The 20,841-nt window shown below is 36.4% G+C and overlaps 1 pseudogene; it reads left to right on the top strand.

Annotated features, from left to right (window-relative positions):
• The first annotated feature begins 4,933 nt into the window (after nucleotides 1–4,933).
• On the top strand, nucleotides 4,934–20,368 carry LOC113312193 (annotated as a pseudogene).
• The last annotated feature ends 473 nt before the right edge of the window (nucleotides 20,369–20,841 follow it).

The raw sequence follows: 20,841 nt of genomic DNA, 5'->3' as shown, positions 1-20,841 counted from the left end.
TCAAGACTTCGCAATACTTGTAATGTCTCATATCCTTATACTTTCAAGCTAACCCATACGAAGTTAACTCTAGTACATAATCAAGCGACTCTTAACATGAGTTTTGATTCACTAAAATATGACAACCAAACTTGACATACCAACGCTTGGTGGGTTCAACCGAGCAATGCTCTAACAGCTTTGTTAGTCAATCAGGCGCCTTTGGCTGACCTGAGACCTTTTGTGAATTTTTCAGTCGATCAGGCGCCTTTTGAGGACCTGAGACCTTTTGTAGATTCACGCCACTTTTTACAACTTACTTTTATTGCTTGAAGCGGATGTTTATACATTAAGGAGTTCAGGTGTGAAACTTTTTCAACCATTTACCGTTGATGGGTGTTTTGACCTTGGTCCCATCCATGCGCCTAAGCTTATAGTATCCGCTTTCTGTTACTTTTTTTATTTTGAACGGGCCTTCCCAGTTCCCGGCAAACTTACCGGCACTGGCATTTCTTTGTATGTGAGGGGCGATTTTCAATACCAAGTCGTCCACTTTGAAGGTTCTCTCCTTCATGCTCTGGTTATAATATTTGGTTGCACGCTTCTTGTAAGCTTCTGCGAATCGTTCCGCTCGTGCCCTCCGTTCTTCTATTGTATCCAGGTGGGAGAAACGACTTATCTCATCTTGCGTGTTGTGGCTGGTCATCGCTACTCTTGCGGATGGAATCGCTATCTCTGCCGGCACTATCACGTCTTCTCAGTAGACTAGTGAATAGGGTGATGCTCCGGTGGAGATATGCTTCGAGATTCTGTATGCCCAGAGCGCCAACGACAACTGTTCATGCCACTCTCTATGGTGATCATGCACCGTCCTGCTGTGATGGATACCCACCTAGAAATAGGTTCAAAGGTAATAACGATTCACAAATGATATGGATATAGAATCATGCATCTTTCCCATGGCATGATATCCTGAAGCGGGTTAAGGTTGAGTTCTTTAACTCTTAATGAAGTCTATAGCTCTGTATAGAGTGGGGTACCAAGCTACAGGAGTACTTTTGATAGACTCACCTATGTGAATGAGAAAGTGTGGCCGCTTTCTATGAGAACATGGGCAGTTCTCTAGAACATTCATTGAAACTGGGATAGGCACAAGGCCGTAATGTGCTGGCATTTAGGACTTTACTCTTAGTATAGTTGTGTGTGTATTAAGTAATTCGTTCTCTCCACAGAGTTCAAAGACATATGTTCACTCTGTGTCAGAGTTCGGAGAATTTAATACTATGTAAAGGTTCAAAACCGAAAGGTACCATTGCTTATGCACATAACTATACATATCTTGCTCAATCATTTTAAAAATATAAGTGGGGGATTGTTGGCATATATGTTTTAAAATAATTATTTTGTACATTTATATCAACAATTCGAGCTTGGCCTAGTGGTTAAGCATTTTGGGCCCGGAGGGATAGGTCTCAGGATCGAATCCCTCCCCTTACTAATGGGTGTATATATATAAATAATGTATATAACATTAATCCGGGAGCGGGGTCTTGGGAGGTCTCTTGAATTTGGAAAGTAGTTTTTGCTCCTTTTTAAAAAGTTTTTTTTTTTCAAAACGTTTTCACAGGTTTTAATTACATATAAATAGTATTTATTCTGACATAAATTACTTGACGTTTTTGGACTGTTACACAGGATTTTTATGGAGACAATTAAAACCAAATTTATTCCCATTAATTTGTCTTAATTGCGAAGGCTATAATAAGCCAGTTTGAAAACAGAAAGTAAGAGTTTTCCCTATACTGTTTTTGTGAATCAAGAGACCAGTTTTTTCTGAGCAGATTAAGAGTGAGAGTGATCGATCTCTCACTGTGTGCGTGAAGATCGACGAGAGTTTTTCTCGGCGTTTATCCTGGGGACGTTGTGACAAAGAAAGACTGCTTGCACAAAATTCAAGGCAGAGCCACGAAACTCTTAAGAGAGATGTCGATTTTTTGACTTATTCTCCTGTTACAGATGACTTCTATTCGTGTTTTGATTGATGTGATGTTGTGATAATCTTGTTGTTCATCAAATGGATGTTAAAACAGCTTTTTTGATGGTGAATTAGAAGAAGAAATTTACATGGAACCCTGAGTTTTTGTTGTTCCTGATCAAGAACATAAAGTGTATAAGTTAGATAGTCATTGTATGATCTGAAACAAGCTCCTAAGCATGGCATGAAAAATTTGATAACTTGATGACTTCCTGGTTTCCGATTAATGAAAGTGACTGCCCTCCTATAGTTTTAATACTGCTCATGATTTGTTTGTATGTGGATGATTTGTTGATTTTTGGTTCAAACTTGTCTGTGGTTGAAGAAACTAAGAATATGCTTAAGTCTAACTTTGAAATGAAAGATTTGGGTGAATCTAGTGTAATTCTGGGAATTAAGATTACTAGAACTAATGATGGCATTTTTTTGGATCAGTCTCATTATATTGAAAAGATTTTAAAAAGTACAACTATTTTGATTGTAAACCTGTGAGTACTCCTTTTGATGCTAGTGTTAAACTGTTTAAGAATACTGGTGATAGCATTAGACAATCTGAATATGCTAGTATAATTGGTAGTCTTCGTTATGCAACTGATTGTACCAGACCAGACATTGCATATGCATTGGGGGTTTTATGCAGGTTTACCAGTTGTCCTGGTTTGGAACACTGGAATGCAGTTGAGAGGGTTATGCGGTATCTTAAAAAGACCGTTAACCTAGGATTACACTATAAGAGATTTCCTGCAGTCCTTGAAGGATACAGTGATGCTGATTGGAACTCTCTTTCAGATGACTCCAAGTCCACTGGTGGATATTTGTTTAATATTGTTGGTGGCGCTGTGTCTTGGAAGTCAAGCAAACAGACAATTCTGGCTCAATCTATGATGGAGTCTGAATTGATAGCACTATCAGCAGCTAGTGAAGAAGCAGGATGGTTGAGAAACTTGCTTTCTAAAATTCCTGTATGGGATAGACCGATACCAGCTATTATGATCCATTGTGATAACGAAGCGGCAATTGCAAAAGTACAGAGCTGTTTTTATAACGGTAAGAATCGACAAATGCGTCGAAAGCACAATACAGTTAGGGAGTTTCTCACAACTAGTGATGTACGTGTGGGCCATGTTAGGTCGGAAGAGAACTTAGCTGATCCTTTGACGAAAGGATTATCTAGGGAAAAGGTATTATATACCTCTAAAGGCATGGGACTTTTTCCCACTAGAAGGTGAGTCATTTTGTGATGGATACCCACCTAGAAATAGGTTCAAAGGGAATAACGATTCACAAATGATATGGAGATAGAATCATGCATCTTTCCCATGGCATGATATCCTGAAGCGGGTTAAGGTTGAGTTCTTTAACTCTTAATGAAGTCTATAGCTCTGTATAGAGTGGGGTACCAAGCTACAGGAGTAGTTTTTTTAGACTCACCTATGTGAATGAGAAAGTGTGGCCGCTTTCTATGAGAACATGGGCAGTTCTCTAGAACATTCATTGAAACTGGGATAGGCACAAGTCCGTAATGTGCTGGCATTTAGGACTTTAATCTTAGTATAGTTGTGTGTGTATTAAGTAATTCGTTCTCTCCATAGAGTTCAAAGACATATGTTCACTCTGTGTCAGAGTTCGGAGAATTTAATACCATGTAAAGGTTCAAAACCGAAAGGGACCTTTGCTTATGCACATAACTATACGGATCTTGCTCAATGATTTTAAAAATATAAGTGGGGGATTGTTGGCATATATGTTTTAAAATAATTATTTTGTACATTTATATCAACAATTCGAGCTTGGCCTAGTGGTTAAGCATTTTGGGCCCGGAGGTATAGGTCTCAGGATCGAATCCCTCCCCCTCCCCGGGAGCGGGGCCTTGGGAGGTCTCTTGAATTTGGAAAATAGTTTTTGCTCCTTTTTAAAAAGTTTTTTTTTTCAAAACGTTTTCACAGATTTTAATTACATATTAAATAGTATTTATTCTGGCATTAATTACTTGACCGTTTTGGACTGTTACACGGGATTTTATGGAGACAATTAAAACCAAATTTATTCCCATTAATTTTGGCTTAATTGCGAAGGCTTATATAGCCAGTTTTTGAGAAACAGAAAGTAAGAGTTTTCCATATACTGTTTTTGTGATCAAGACCAAGTTTTTTTCTGAGCAAGATTAAAAGAGTGAGAAGTGATGATTTCTCAGTGTGCGTGAGAGATCGACGAAGTTTTTCTCGCTTGTTTTAATCCTGGGGACGTTGTGACAAAGAAGACTGCTTGCACAAACTCAAGGCAGAGCCACGAAACGTCTTAAAGAGAACGACCTGGTCGTGACTCAGCCGCAATCCAGTTTTTGTGTTTAACCTTTGTTTTGCAGGAGTGAAATCAACAATAGTTCTAACACTTGCCCACTTTCTAGGTAAGTTTTTCAACTAAAAATCGTTAGCTTATACTACCTCACTTTCAGGAAAGTGATACTTTCACCTGTTCTTTTTTGTCTAAAAATAGGCTAAATTGGAAAAGTGAAAGTATCACTTTTCCTAATAGGAGGGAGTACTTTTTTTTTTTTTTTGTATTCATTTAGTTCTTTATGTTGCTTGTTAATGATATCAGGTGTTGTTTGGTTCAAGTTTCCAGATTAGGTGGAATTGAGTAGAAAATACAGTAATAGATGTTTGAGCTTGAATTATGTTGATAAAATATGATTGCTAATCTTGCACTTTTTATATTAATTTTGTAACCTTAGGAAATCATTTTTGTGTCTACTTTTTCGTGTAATGGTCCTAATGGATGAAGTTTCGTTAATAATTGTGGAAAAGTTTTCATACATGTTAGTGGTGTGGACCAATTTTAGGCATCATTACTGTTCAGAGGGTGTCTATGCCCATCGTTTAAGAATTTCTAGTTACTTATTTGCAGTGCAATGTTTTGTTTGAATTTGTTTTGCAGAGCATATGCTGTTTTTTGCAAGTGAAAAATATCCAGTGGAAGACGGTTATTCAAAGTACATTTCTGAGGTATTTTAAAGGAATCACATGCTTTCAGCTTCTCCTTCTTCAATGTTTTTCCTAGATGGGTTGTGCTTCATGTTCACCTAATGTCGACGTTTCGAAGTTTGTGTATTCATATTGGAATGAGAAAAAGGGGTTGTTGAGCATCTTGTTCACTATGATTCTGAAATGGTCGATTATTTTTATCGTCTGTAAACAAAATTTCTTTGATCTATATAATTTGATTTAAGATTGAATGTACTTTAAAATCGACTTTCATAATTATATCTTATTCGTATTGGAAAAATATGTTATGTGCTTCCATCATGAATGTTGTTCGACAGTGTTGCATAGAAAGATCCACCTTGTAGGTATTGCCCCATTTAATAATTTGCCTCATCAGTTATTCATAAACACAAGCAAGGAAAGAAATTATAGACCAGTTGTCGGATCATGGATCATGTTTGACATGCACTTCAGACTGTTTGTAGTTTTGTTTCTTCTTAAATACTGATAGTCTATATGAGTTTCCTTCAGTAATCTGATGAATCATGCTTCAAGATACTCATTAGTGGTTCTTACTTTATACAACATCTGCAATTCTGCATATAAAAAGATGCCCAAAGTATTCAAAAGAAAATTACTTTTTCTACATTTAATAAACTATTTATGTGTTAAGTTTCAGCTACTTTTTGGTCCTAAAGATATTATATATTTTTAATCTTTAGCATGGAGGCTCTGAGAATGCCTATACGTCATCCGAGCATACAAACTACTATTTTGATGTCAATGTAGACTCTTTCGAAGAAGCTCTCGATAGGTAGTGTTGTGTTAACTTTTCTTGGCAGCTGCCTTTCCCACCCCTCTCCTGTCTGCTTACTTTTTCTGAGAATGAACATTGTCTTTCTGTTTGCTTAGGTTCGCTCAGTTCTTTATTAAACCTCTGATGTCTGCTAATGCTACCATGAGGGAAATAAAAGCAGTTGATTCTGGTGAGTTCTGAGTTGTGTTATTTGGAAGTATGCATGTACTGCGATTTTTTGTGTTTTGGAATATGTCCAGTGGCAACAGTTCTTTCTTTTCTCCTCTTATCCAGAAAATCAGAAGAATTTATTGTCAGATTCTTGGAGAATGTCCCAGGTATTAGGAACTATGATGACATTCTTGGAGAATGTCAGCATATTGAGAATGTTTTTGGCAAAAAGTGTCTACTAAATGACAAAGATATTAAATGGAAATATACGAGCACACCAGCACTTGAAGCGTGAAGTGATCACGTACAATTATAACAATGTCTAGATTGTGATACCCGTATTGATTCTGATAGGAGAATGTGTAACTTTAGTAACATAGTCGAAGGTACCATAGCTGTCATGTACAAATAGGAAAATCAATCATTGTAGCATGCTAGATAAGGTTGGGTTTGCTTAGATATCCTCTGTAGATGAGAATTCAGTTAAATTTATAACATATGCATAGAATATTCTTTTTCTTTCTCACTTTGATATGAATTGCTTATTCTTTTTAATTTCTATTTTTAGTTTTCAGTTCTATCAGACTAGAACTGTTACGTAGATAAAACACACTCCCTTACAACTTCTTCTGTATATATTTGGTTATTCAGCTTATCTACACACTCCCTTACAACTTCTTCTGTATATATTTGGTTATTCAGCTTCAGCAGCATCTATCTGCAGAAGGTCACCCGTATCATAAATTCGGTACAGGTAAGCATTTAAAATCCCTCACTAGTGGAAATCTGAAGCAGTCTCATTTCATTTTAAATGTCATTGATCGGTAAAGGCATGCACTCTTTCAGTCATTATTGTTCTGTTTTCCTAAGAGGTTGAGGTTCACTCATAGTCGATATGATATGTTAATATTTTTTAATGTCCTTGATGTTAGTTCTGTTAGTCATCCTTTATCCTATCTTTATGCACTATATGTTACAATTGTAGGGAATTGGGATACATTAGAGGTTCGTCCAAAACAAAAGGGCTGGATACAAGTAATGAGCTTATTAAATTCTACGAAGAACACTATTCTTCTAACATCATGCGTTTGGTCATTTATGGAAAAAGTAAGTTGCACTTCATAACCATTTGATATTGATGCTAATTTGTTTTCAATTTTCACTCGTAAATCATGAATGATTGACAGAGAATCTTGATGACCTACAAAGTCTGGTAGATCAGAAATTCAAAGAAATTCGAAATACTGATAAAAGTTGTTTCCATTATCCGGGACAGCCTTGTAAGGCTGAACATCTTCAGGTACTTATGAACTTTAACTAAATAACTGTACTTTCATTCGCACGCTAGATCAAATCATTGCTTTTGGGCTTGTTTTTGAAACTTACATATGTCGAGAAGCATTTGTCATGGTTGTGAAACAATACTTTTTGTTGATTTTCTTTCTGCACCCCTGTATTTTTCAGATCCTTGTAAAGGCAATCCGCATAAAGGAACGTAACAAATTAAAAATTTTATGGCCCATCACTCCAAGCATCGTCCATTATAAAGAGGCACCGTGTATGTATCTTGCTCACCTGATTGGCCATGAAGGAGAAGGATCTTTGTTTCGCATCTTGAAAACGCTAGGTGAGTTTCTGGGTAATTATTTTGGTGTTATGGTTTCCTTGTTGAATGCGTCCAGTATGCTATAGAAATTCATGTCTTAGGTAGCAAACTGCTCAGTTATGTACTGTATTCTTAATATCTTTACTTGTATAGTCCTTGGTAATTTTCAACTCTTAATCCTACTATGGAGTTTGTGGTTCAGGTTGACATCAGAATAGAATTTGTCGAGGTGGGTTGTCTACCTTATACCCTTTAGTTGTTTGACAACATGACTCTTAGTTGATTGGATCCTTCGATCACGCCCAAACTCGCAAATCTTATACAGTTTGCTCATTCTACTGTAAAATATACTCTCCTGACTAAACTATAACAGATCTCCATTACCTACAAAAAATGTGACGACTTGGAAGGTGGAAACTATGGAGTTGTGTGAATGAGCTTGAAGTTGCCAGCTAACACTTTAATTACTCATGATGTCCAGAACCAGTTTTTAGGTCCCCCTATTACACCTATAAATAGAGATCATTGAAGTTCAACATGATGTTCAGAAATGAAGTGACATATGTTGATACAAAACTATAAATCTATCAATCCTCTTCCTATGTCACGATTCTTCTTTCTTTTCTTGATTCTGCCAATCATCTCCCACATCCCCACCCATCTTTTTGGCTCCAATACTGTTATTCATGCTGCCACTTATTCTTTCTCTATTTAAACACGGTTTCATATTCTTTGCTAAAGCCCTGCTCATATTATTTGGTAGTGATGAGTGCGTTCATTAGTTATAAAGTTGTTAACACCAAAATGATTTTCATCTTCTTCTGTTTGATCTTTAGATATGTTGATTGCTAGATGCATCCTACGTGATACCATAAAGCTGAAACCTAATTCTCTGTAACAAGTAGCTTAACTGGTTTTGTAAATTTGATATGTCTGTTATGTTTTAAGTTTATTACATTGGTAGTTCTGTCAGTTGTTAATTTGTATGTCTTCTCATTCATTAAGGTGATAACAAAGATGGGAATCATTATGAACTTGTGATTTTTTCTAGCATGAGGATTGTTATAGTAATCAATTAATCAAGAGGGGTTGTTCGGCATTTTTGTGGATAATGTCTATGGCATCTTCTGTTACTCTTTTCCCCAAGCATCCTTATACTTGCACTAACATTTCATAATATACAGCGCGCTTAAACTTATTTTACATACATCGGACATATTTCTTTTTATAGTTCTTCTATTATATTTGTGGAATTTTAGTTTCTAGATATTTCTTGGATTTACATAATTACATTAGCTGATTGTTTAGAGACTCTGTATGATCTTTTTAATCTTATATATCTGCACAAACATGTAGGTTGGGATACGTACTTGTACGCAGGTGAAGAGGATTGGAATAATGAGTTTGCATTCTTTAAAGTAACCATTGTTCTTACTGACGCTGGCAATGGTTAGTGACTTTACTTATGTTCCTGCGTTAAGTCCACATGATTACGGCTTTTACGAGTTTTTTTTTTTAAATTCATCATGAGTAGAATTTAAAACCCTATCTAAATTTGGACTCTGATATTGCTTTTGTAAACTGAATGGCAGAGCACACAGAAGATATTGTTGGATTGTTGTTCAAATATGTTATCCTTTTACAACAATCTGGTGTTAATAAATGGATTTTTGATGAGGTATATGAATTTGGAAATTATGTTCAGTTATGCCATCTGTTATTCTCTTTGGAGCCATCTGTTATTCTCTTTGGAGTTCCGCATTATAACAAAATGTAATTTGCTGGTTAAGCTTTCGGCCATTTATGAGACTGCATTCCATTACCAAGATAAAACTCAACCTATCGATTATGTGGTAGGAGTTTCATCGACCATGCAGGTAAGTTATCATAAGCTTACTTACTTATATTTGGAATTGTACTTCTTCCTTTATTCCTCAGCCTCGTTTGTGTGTGTAAATCTTTTTATTTTATTTTGAACTAGTTCCACAGTTACACTTCCAAGCCCGGTCTTTTATGTGTACCATTTGTCTCCTCTTGCTGTTTGTACCTGTGTAAAAGAAGAAATTTACTGTTCTTCTTAGAAGCATAAATTGACAGCTTGAATTCTGCTGGGTTAATTTATATTATAAAAGTAGGGTAACATTCAGAGTTCTGTCTGGGTGATGAAGCCATAATTAATATATCACACAAGTAAGATATTTGTGACTCAGGAACTAACAATTTGGTTTTGTAACATCTTAGAGGTGCTAACTAAAATGGTTGTGCAAGTGATAATGCGGTCCAAAGTAAGTACATTGACAAAAGGTCCATCAATTAATACAAACTCCTATATTGAAGAACTCGTGATTATTGTGTCAGCTCCCACATGCTACCATCTATTTCCTTCTTGCAATGGGCCTCTTTTTTACTTCGGTTGATGATATTACTAAGTAAAGAAATGTTGTTTAACTCATAATGTAACCAACATTATTCGCTGATTAGCTTTTCCTTTTCTTTTTTCCTTAAGTCTTGTTTTCTTCTGAATATGTTTTTGGTACAAAGACGACACCTGCATTTCAAAGATGAGTTTTTTTGTCTTTCTTTTTTGGTTTTAACACAAATTATGCCAGCACTACAGTTCATTTCCAAAGAACATTCAGTTACATTTTGCTGTGCATTCCAAATTTCTTGTGGACTAGTATTTACATATTTTGGTTTGACCTTAATTCTTGCTTTACATCTTTTAGTATATTCTTTTTTAGGTTAGCTTTACACATGTGTGGGATATATTTTGGGTTGCTTAAGTTTCATTTTTTTTTTCATAAATCATGTATTAGTATTACCAAATCACCGGCAGTGACAAACTCAAGGATTGTAGCCCCATGAACTCTTATTCTCTGCAATCTTCAGTACTGTGAAGATCCCTTCATACGTCAAGTGCATGTGTTAGAGTACAAATGTGATTTTGTTTGCCACTTATGTATGTAATTCGATCCTTATGATGGCTTTTGCCAAATATGTATTTTCAGCTATATCCTGCAAAAGACTGGCTAATAGGTTCTTCATTGCCTTCTAAGTTCAGCTCAGTCATTATACAGATGATACTTGATGAGCTAACTCCTGAAAATATAAGGTAAGTGATCGTATAAGTGCCAATCACCTTTTTTTTTAATTGATTGTTAATCATGTTTTAGCTACTCAGTTTTTCTCAGATTTGAGCTGTTAATTGTTACTGACAGTTGATATCCAATACATTTAAAACGATAGCCGGACATTCTTGAAAGTTACCGATACTGACACCAAACAGCAATGCCTTCGATAGGGTAAATAATTTGTTTGGGTTACATGGTATTCATATCGAATTCTATACCACGGATAAATCTTTAACTGCACCAGCTTACCCAACTGTGCTACCTTTGGAAAGAAGTTCTGACCATAATCACCTTAATGGGTCCTATGAGAGGCCTTCTTTCTGTTTCATGCTTTCACTTAGAGAAAAATAGAAGGAATGAAGTACATCTCTATTAACTAACTTTTAACTAGACCATCTCAAAATCCAAAACTCTTACAACTCCTCCTGAGTTTACAGGCTTGACTGCAGGACACCAATATACGATGTTCTTTTATTTTAATTAGATTTTTGGTTAGATACTCTTAACAAGAGCAGAAAAAGAAAGTAAGCATCAATCAAACGGCACAGAATTAATTAATTTAGCTACATGAAGTCTACCACATGTTAACTACTATAGTCGAAGAGTTTAAGGTGAATATCAGAAACATGCCCTGTATCAGTTACTGCCACCTAGATTTCTAAGATCTTTTTTTCGTACTTCCCTGATCTCTTAATTTTGATTTGCCTATAACTGCCATATTTTGCTGGTCCCCTTGTTAGTATTAAGTAAGGTCCACGATTTGCTGCTTGACAGGATATTTTGGGAATCAAAGAAATTTGAAGGACAAACAGACATGGTTGAGCCTTGGTATGGAACTGGCTATTCCCTTGAGAATATTAATAGTTCAGTGATACAGGTCAGTCGCTAGATGTTATCTATCCAATATTATAGTGCTGGATGCTTTTCTTATTTTTACTTCATAAACCATTCCCCCCCTACATATTGTGAAACTGTCCTTTATATCCGTATCTTCTGTAGCAATGGATTTCTGCAGCTCCCGATCAAAACCTACATCTTCCAGCACCTAATGCGTTCATCCCAACTGATTTGTCAATTAAGGATTTGGCAGAAAAGGTTGGATATATCGCCACATTATGCGTGTTTGACCTATCTTATTACAATCTATTTCTCATTTTACTAATGTGTGTCTGGCTTTGCTTCAGGTTAATTTTCCAGTTCTGTTAAGGAAGTCATCATATTCCAGGTTATGGTATAAGCCTGATACCATGTTTTTCATTCCCAAGGCTTATGTTCAGATGGATTTCAATTGTCCATCTACAAGCCACTCCCCAGAAGCAGTGGTTCTTACTTATTTTTTCACACAATTATTAATGGACTACTTGAACGAATATGGTGAGCTAAACATTAATCTCTGAGTATTTTGTAAAAACTGAAGGCTTTTCCATACTCATTTGTGTAGACTGTTGGGTGCTCTTCCATCACGTCTGACACTCTGTACCATCTTTCACACCAGTGTTTGTATCCATGCCTCTGATACAAAGCGCATTGAATAGCAAAGCAAAGTTGATTAGCTGATGATACATTAGGTCACTATGACATTCTATCTTTCCCATGAGTTTATACTATTCTCTTAATATATCTTCTAGGTGGTCTGATATCGAGTCATTGACCGTCTTCCTCAAACTAAATGCTGAAAAGCATAGAAAGAGAATGTTCATATTACTTAATATACTTCATAACTACCAGGAAAAGGCCATCAGTCTGTAAAACTTTTGATGCAGGGCATACTACAATTCCAGAAGATTCCGCTTAGAGGTTTGGCTTCCATGGTTTCCTAGTTTCAGTCTTTCTTATTTTTAGGATTCTTTTAGATTTCCTTTTAGTTTTCTGTTTCCTAGTTTAATTATTCTTCAAGCCTATATAAAGGCTAGATTAAGTCTTGTAAGAGCTATCTATTACTCAATCAAATTATTAAACACAAAACTTATCTTTCTCTTCTTGCTTGAATTCTCTTCTCTTCTTGCTTATAGCAATCTAGTATTGCTTTCTTTTACCTTGTTCCACATTAGTTGGTATCAACCGCTTCGTTTTAGGTTTTCATCCTATAACTTGATCCTTTACCTCGCTTCCGCAACACCTTTCAGTCCTTTTTTTAGTTCCTTTTTGTATACAAAAAAAAATATGACTGCTCAACCAGTTACTCTAGCAGCAATCGAAGCTCTCATCAAATCTCATACCGAGATTTTGGCGAAAAACATTACTGAAGCTCTTGAGAAGTCCATGGAGGACAAATTAGGGTTAAGAGATACCAAGCTTGAAACCATGCAGAATCAACTTTTGAAGGTTGCAAAACATATAAATCTAGATTTGGATATGCCTGAGCTTGTAGACTTAGAAGGAAAAACTAAAGAAGATATACTTCAGTTTTTACAGAATGATGAAGTACCTGAAGATGTATTGCGTACTTTAAACATTAAGAAACCGTATGAAGGTTTCATAGGTCATTCAAAGAAGAAGATAGTTTCTCCTGCACTTGACAGTGATGATGAAGATGAACGTGAGAACGATCTAGAGAAGAATTGGATTGGAAAACGACGTTTAAAAACTGGTCACAACCCTTACAGTTCTTTACCAGAATATAAACTAAAAGCTGATATTCCCAACTTCTCTGGAAATTTTCGTATTGAAGAACTAACTGATTGGTTCTTTGAGGTAGAAGCTTTTTTCGAATTCATGGAGGTCCCTGAAGATTCTAAGGTTAAACTTGTGACATACAAACTCAAAGGAGGAGCTGCAGCTTGGTGGGATAAGATCTGTGATGATCGTAGAAACGCTAACAAACCGAAAATAAGTACTTGGAAACGTATGAAAATTTTGATCAGGGATAAGTTCTTACCCAGAGACTTTATGCAGCAACTTTTCATCAAATTACAAAACATTCAGCAGGGGCACGAACTGTTGAAGAATATGTGTCAGATTTTTATAATTTGGTCGCACGAAATCAACTCAAAGAATCTGAAGAACAGTTAGTTGCAAGATTCATTGAGGGACTGAATAGATTAATACAAAATGGTATATGACTCATTCAGTTTTTACTATGGTCGAAGCTGTGCAGCAAGCTATTAAGATAGAAAATCGTCTTATTCGTTCTTCTAGGATTTATCCATCCAGACAAGGGCGTTATCAAAATACTTACAGGGGTACCAATTCATCTCAAAACTTTTCTCCAGATACTGTTTTGAATATTCCCAGGCCTCCTTATGATGATGTTAGCCATTCACATCGATAACCTAGCCATATTGTGCCTTATACTCCACCTCTGGCTACACCTATCTTAGCCAATCCAGTTGATCTTCAGCCGGGACAGCAGTCTCACGCTCTGCAACCAACTCCTCCTACTACAGGGAATCGGTTTCATAACAGGCAACAACAATTTCCACCGCAACAGCGAGCTAATAATGCTTATACAAAATTTCGTGGAGATAAGTGCAATAAATGTCAGCAATCGGGGCACACTTCTAGTGATTGTCGGAAATTCAATGCTTTGATTGGTGAACCTCAGTTCATTAATGAAGTCACTGGTGCGCTTAATGAGTTCGAAGATGAAGACTCACCTGGTGATGACGACGAGTTTGTTGGGATGATTCGTCCATTATTTCTTACTCAACAATGCAAGTCTCAGAGACACAGTATTTTTAAATCAAGATGTTATATTGGGGGTAAAATCTGCAAGATGATAATTGATAGTGGCAGTGTGGATAATTATATTGCTGATCACGTAGTTAAGAAGCTTGAACTACCAGTAACTTCTCATCCAGAACCTTACACTGTAGGATGGGTTAATGCCTCTAGCACACAGAAGATTACTCTTCAGTGTTATATGTCATTCTCTTTTGAGGGTTATGAAGACACAGTTCTATGTGATGTCATTAATATGACGGCAACCTATCTTCTTCTTGGCAGACCTTGGCAATACGATCTTCACGCGGTTCACAATGGATTCGAGAATACTTACACTTTTGTTCATAATGGGAAAACCAAGGTTCTTAGTCCATCCAATTCCACTTCAAATTCTTGTGCGCAGACTGATGTTGTCGTAGCCACTGTTATTCGTTCTTTGCACCCACAACATTCTTTACATTCCCATGAAGATTCTAAGCCTATGATTGAGTTGCCTGCAAAGGTGAAACCCTTATTATTTCAATATAATGTTTTATTTCCAGATGAACTACCAACTGCATTACCTCCTTTACGGAATATTCAACACTGCATCGATTTTATTCCTGGAGCCTCTTTACCAAACCAAGCACACTATCGCTTGAGTCCTGCTGAGCATGAGATATCACAGGGACAGGTAAATGATTTTCTTACAAAGGGTTTGATACGACCTAGCAACAGTCCTTGTGCCAGTCCTGCCTTCTTGGTTAGTAAAAAAGACAATGGATGGAGGATGTGTATCGATTGCAGAGCATTAAATCGCATCACCATTCCTTATAGATTTCCGATCCCGCGTATTGATGATATGATTGATTTACTTTCGGGCTCTATTATTTTTACTAAGTTGGATTTACGCAGTGGTTACCACCAAATACGCATTCGAGGTGGAGATGAGTGGAAAACAACATTCAAGACACGTGAAGGTTTATATGAATGGCTGGTCATGCCATTTGGGTTATCTAATGCACCTAGTACTTTTATGCGACTCATGAATCAGGTTCTCCAACCCTTTCTCAGTAAACTTGTTATTGTCTATTTTGATGACATACTAATTTTTAGTCGCAGTGAGCCAGAACACCTCCAACATCTTTCACAAGTGTTTCAAGTTCTTGCTGACAACTCTTTATATGTTAATTTGAAGAAGTGTACCTTCATGGCTTCTTCAGTAACATTTTTGGGATATGTGATTTCTACTGATGGTATTCATGTCGATCCTTCTAAAGTTCAAGCAATTGAAGATTGGCCAGTTCCTACTTCTATTCGTGATGTTCGTAGTTTTCATGGTTTGGCTTCTTTCTATCGAAGATTTGTGAAGAACTTTAGCTCTATTTCTGCACCTTTGACTGACTGTCTCAAGAAGGAGAAGTTTGAGTGGACGGAAGCAATGGATAAAAGCTTTATTCTTCTTAAAGAAAAGCTTTGTACGGCACCAATTCTTGCACTTCCGAATTTCAACAAGCCTTTTGAAATAGATTGTGATGCATCTGTTGTTGGTATTGGTGCAGTATTATCAGGAGGGTCATCCAATTATTTACAGTGAGAAGAATTCAGATGCACAAAAGAAATGGTCTACATATGAATTAGAGTTATTGGCTCTTGTTCAATCTCTTAAGCAGTGGCATACTTATCTTATACATAGGGAATTTGTTGTCAACACTGACAACCATGCTTTGAAGTTTTTGAATACTTCTGCTAAAGTTAACAGAATGCATGATCGATGGCTTTCCACACTCAACAAATACACTTTCTCCGTGAGACATAAAAGTGGCAAATTGAATCAAGTTGCTGATGCCTTAAGTAGAAGAAGTCATCTATTAACTACAATTCGTAATGAGAGTTATGCATTTGACTATATCAAAGACATTTATCCAGAAGATGAAGATTTTGGCAAACTATGGGATCAATGCAGTTCTCAAACTCATGGGGTTGATGATTTTCTTATACAAGAAGGTTTTCTTTTTAAAGGGAATCGATTATGTATTCCTCAAGGGTCTTTACGTTTACATCTTATGCGAGAATTACATGGCAGTGGTCTTGGTGGTCATTTTGGGAGAGATAAAACCATTGCCCTGATTGAAGAAAGATATTTCTGGCCATCTTTGAAACGTGATGTACAAAAGTTCGTACAAAAATGCATGGTCTGTCAGAGAGCAAAGGGTACAATTCAAAATACCGGGTTGTATACTCCTTTACCAGTTCCTGATGCACCTTGGGTTGATATAAGTATGGATTTTATACTTGGTTTACCTCGTACTGCTAGAGGTAATGATTCTGTTATGGTCGTAGTTGATCGTTACTCTAAAATGGCTCACTTCGTGGCTTGTAAGAAATCAACTGACGCTTCTAATGTTGCTTCTTTGTTCTTTAAAGAAGTAGTAAGATTGCATGGGGTTCCAAAGTCTATCACTTCTGACAGAGATACCAAATTTTTGAGTTATTTCTGGAAAAGTTTATGGATGCGCTTAGGCACAGTTCTACAATTCAGCACAACTTCACATCCGCAAACTGATGGACAGACTGAGGTTGTTAATAGATCACTTGGGAATTTGATTAGAGCTAAGTGCCTGGATAATAGTAAGCAGTGGGATGTGTTATTGCCACATATGAAATTCGCTTTCAACACTTCTGTGAATCGTTCTACTGGGAAAAATCCATTTGAGATTGTGTACTCTAAAGTACCTAATCATACTCTTGATTTGGTAGCCTTACCCACCACACAGAGTACAAACACTGCAGCCGACTCTTTTGTAGACAAAGCAACTGAATTACATAATGAAGTAAAATCTAAACTGGAGAAGTCTAATTCTAAATATAAAGAGGATGCTGATAAACACAAGAGGTTTAAAACCTTCAAGGAAGCGGAGCTCGTGATGATACATCTAAGAAAAGAGAGATTTCCAGTGGGTACTTATAACAAAACCAAGATGAAGAAATATATGGTCCTTTCAAGGTTTTAAAGAAGATCAATGATAATGCTTATGTTATTGATCTACCAAATGATTGGAATATCTCCAACACATTTAATGTTCAAGAGATTTTTTACGTTTCATGGTGACAATGAACTTCTGGTTTGTTTGGACAACTCGAGGACGAGCTTTACTCTAGAAGGGGGGACTGATGCAGGGCATACTACAATTCCAGAAGATTCCGCTTAGAGGTTTGGCTTCCATGGTTTCCTAGTTTCAGTCTTTCTTATTTTTAGGATTCTTTTAGATTTCCTTTTAGTTTTCTGTTTCCTAGTTTAGTTATTCTTCAAGCCTATATAAAGGCTAGATTAAGTCTTGTAAGAGCTATCTATTACTCAATCAAATTATTAAACACAAAACTTATCTTTCTCTTTTTGCTTGAATTCTCTTCTCTTCTTGCTTATAGCAATCTAGTATTGCTTTCTTTTACCTTGTTCCACATTAACTTTCCTCTGAAATAGTTTTATATTGGGAACAACAGCTTTTTCCTGAGAGTGAGGTCGTCTTTTATATTCATCTTTACAGTTCAGATTGTCACCTGCCAATATGAATGGAGTTCTGCCGTTACTCTTTTACTCGAGAAGAACTAACTTTTATCTGTTTGTTTTTCAGCTTATGATGCTCAGGTTGCTGATCTGGACTATGGGATAAGCTGCACTCATACTGGGTTTCAGGTTAGCCATTAATCTTTAGCACAGTTTAATGTTTTTGAATCACACAATAAAATGTTTCTCACTGTATTATACAAGTTGCTAATCAAGGAGACTTCTGATTTGCCATCTTTTTGGTTTAACCTTCTATTATAAATTTCTCACGGCAATAAGACAAGAGTTTAGTCGAAAGTAAGATAAAGTAGTAATGGGTAATGGACAGTTCGCCCTCATCAACCCCTCGATGAGATGGGTGGCAAATTTAATTGGAAAATGATAAGTTTCTGGTAGTTTTTGGTTTCCATCTCCTTATATGGGGTTCACCTTAGTGGTGTATGCTGAGTTACATGCATACGAGGACAACAATCGAGGTTAAAACTCATCCATGTGATCTCTTAATATGCTAAAACCATCTGTACTAATACCCCTTTGGCGAGGCTTTAAACCCATGGAATATTTTTTGCTTGTGGAAAATAATCCCACATAGATCACTTGAGCAAATGATCCTTGGCCGCTTCAGTCTTTGCCAATCGATTTTGATTTGGGCGTGCACAAAATTAACATGGTATTAAAGTAGGCATATTTGTCACTAATAGTGTCACATGTGACCCCAACAACTCCTAGTTCAGTTTATTCTTGTGCACAAGCCCTTCTCAAACATACAGCCACTAATTCGCAAACTATTCCCGTTAACTGAGCTTGATGCCCACAAGTTTGACAATGGTCTGACAACTTATCAGCATTTTAAGTAAATTTATTAACTAATAAATTTCTTTTGTCTTCCTGGCTAGGTTATTGTGACTGGTTATAATCACAAAATGAGGATCTTAGTTGACAAAATATTTGAGCAAATACAGGAGTTCAAAGTAAAGCCGGAAAGATTTTCTGCTCCCAGATGAACCCCTACATTAGGGTCAGCAAGAAAAACTTGTTATATAATGAACTATTCAAGTAAATGTCACATGACACATCCGTTCTATAGCCTGTACAAGCACAGGTTATTCATACATATAAAGCAGCAACTGCATTTTCAACATTGAATTTGGACCTCAAGGTTCAGCCAACTCTTATTAAATTAGTATTCTTTCCTTGGATTCTTCGCATAGCTATTATTTGTCAAACACTGAGAAGACATAAACTAGTATGTTCTTGTGATTGCTAAATTTGCTTACGTGAAAATTTTGGAGTGAAAACAAACAGAGGCCTGGGGATTTCTGGTTTAATTAAGAAGGATCTGGCTTCTTTCTGTAACAAACTTGAGCACAACCGCCAGTGAGCTTATGATTGGTTTTACTTGGTTCATAATTTGAGAGAAGCAAATAGTGAACTCTTGGGTAAAATGGCTACACGTGAAGTGATTGTTAAACTTAATCTGTTTGCTGATTTTAATTCATGGCGACTGACCTCTTAGCCACATTAACAATAAGCATTATATATGTATGGGGTAGGATCCGTTGACATGGTTATATTGACATAATCCGTTGACATGGTTATAGTTTTTTTTACTGATCCCAACCGGTAATGAATTTGAAACTAATTTTTTGGTGACATGTTCTACTTATAAATCTCTACATTCCAGTCAAAAATGAGAGCATTCCGAGATGTATAAAACCACCATCTACGATTTTGAATATTAACCGTTGGAGATTAACGGTTGAAATTAAAATTTGTGGATGATGAAGTTTCGTATTTCGGAATACGCTCATTTTTGATAGGAATGTAGAGTTTTATATGAGGAACATGTCACCAAAAAATTAGCTTCAAATTCATTGCCGGTTGGGATCAGTAGAAAAAATAGCGCTAAAATGTGAAGATTATGTCAATATAACCATGTCAACGGATCCCACCCCCGTATGTATTGTAATCTTAGAAATTATGATTGTTTTTCGATCAATGTAGTAAGTATGATTTAAAATGGCGTAATAACCCAGACCAATCGCTAGAGAAGTAAATATTGCATAATGTGAATAAAATGATGGTTTACTGATTAATTGATGAGGACTAATTTAAATTTTTCTTCTTCTTAAGTGTGTGATCTAGACTGTGTTAGTAACCCAGACTAACCCCCTGACTTGAAGTCCTGACTAGATTCTCAATCCTCTATTTTTGTTGATCAGGAAACCGCTTTGAAGGAGTACCAAAATTTCAAGTTTCAGCAGCCGTATGAACAAGCTATGTATTACTGCTCATTAATTTTGACGAATGCATCGTGGCCTTGGACCGAACAGCTGGAAGTTCTTACTCTTCTGGAAGCTGCTGATCTTGCAAAATTTTCAAAAGTGCTTCTCTCGAAAGCCTTTGTAGAGTGTTATGCAGCAGGTTCACATATTTATCTTATTCATCATGATTGATCAGATATTACAAATTTGAAATCTTGACTTAATATTTTGTATTCAATTACCATTTGACGTTAGGAAGCATTGAACCAAAGGAAGCAGAGGAAATGGTCATCCATATTGAAGACATTTTTTTCAAGGGTCTCCAACCCATAGCCAGACCTCTTTTCCCTTCCGAGCATTTGACAAAACGAATCGTTGAGCTTGAAAGTGGAATTAGTCACTTCTTCTCAGCAGAAGTTTTAAACCTAAGTGATGAAAATTCTGCTTTGGTCCACTATATTCAGGTTACTTGCATTTGTATAATTGTCAATATGTATAACGTGCCTTTTTGTAGGAGAACATACCCTAACAGACCTGATTTAATTTGTGGCTGGTTTCAGGTTCATCAGGATAGTACGATGTTGAATGTGAAACTTCAGCTTTTTGCTCTTATTGCAAAGCAACCAGTATTCCACCAGCTTCGCTCAGTTGAGCAACTTGGATAC

Source organism: Papaver somniferum, chromosome 9 (genome assembly GCF_003573695.1).
Source record: "Papaver somniferum cultivar HN1 chromosome 9, ASM357369v1, whole genome shotgun sequence".
NCBI lineage: Eukaryota > Viridiplantae > Streptophyta > Magnoliopsida > Ranunculales > Papaveraceae > Papaver > Papaver somniferum.
This window is presented reverse-complemented; position numbering and strand designations above follow the sequence as displayed.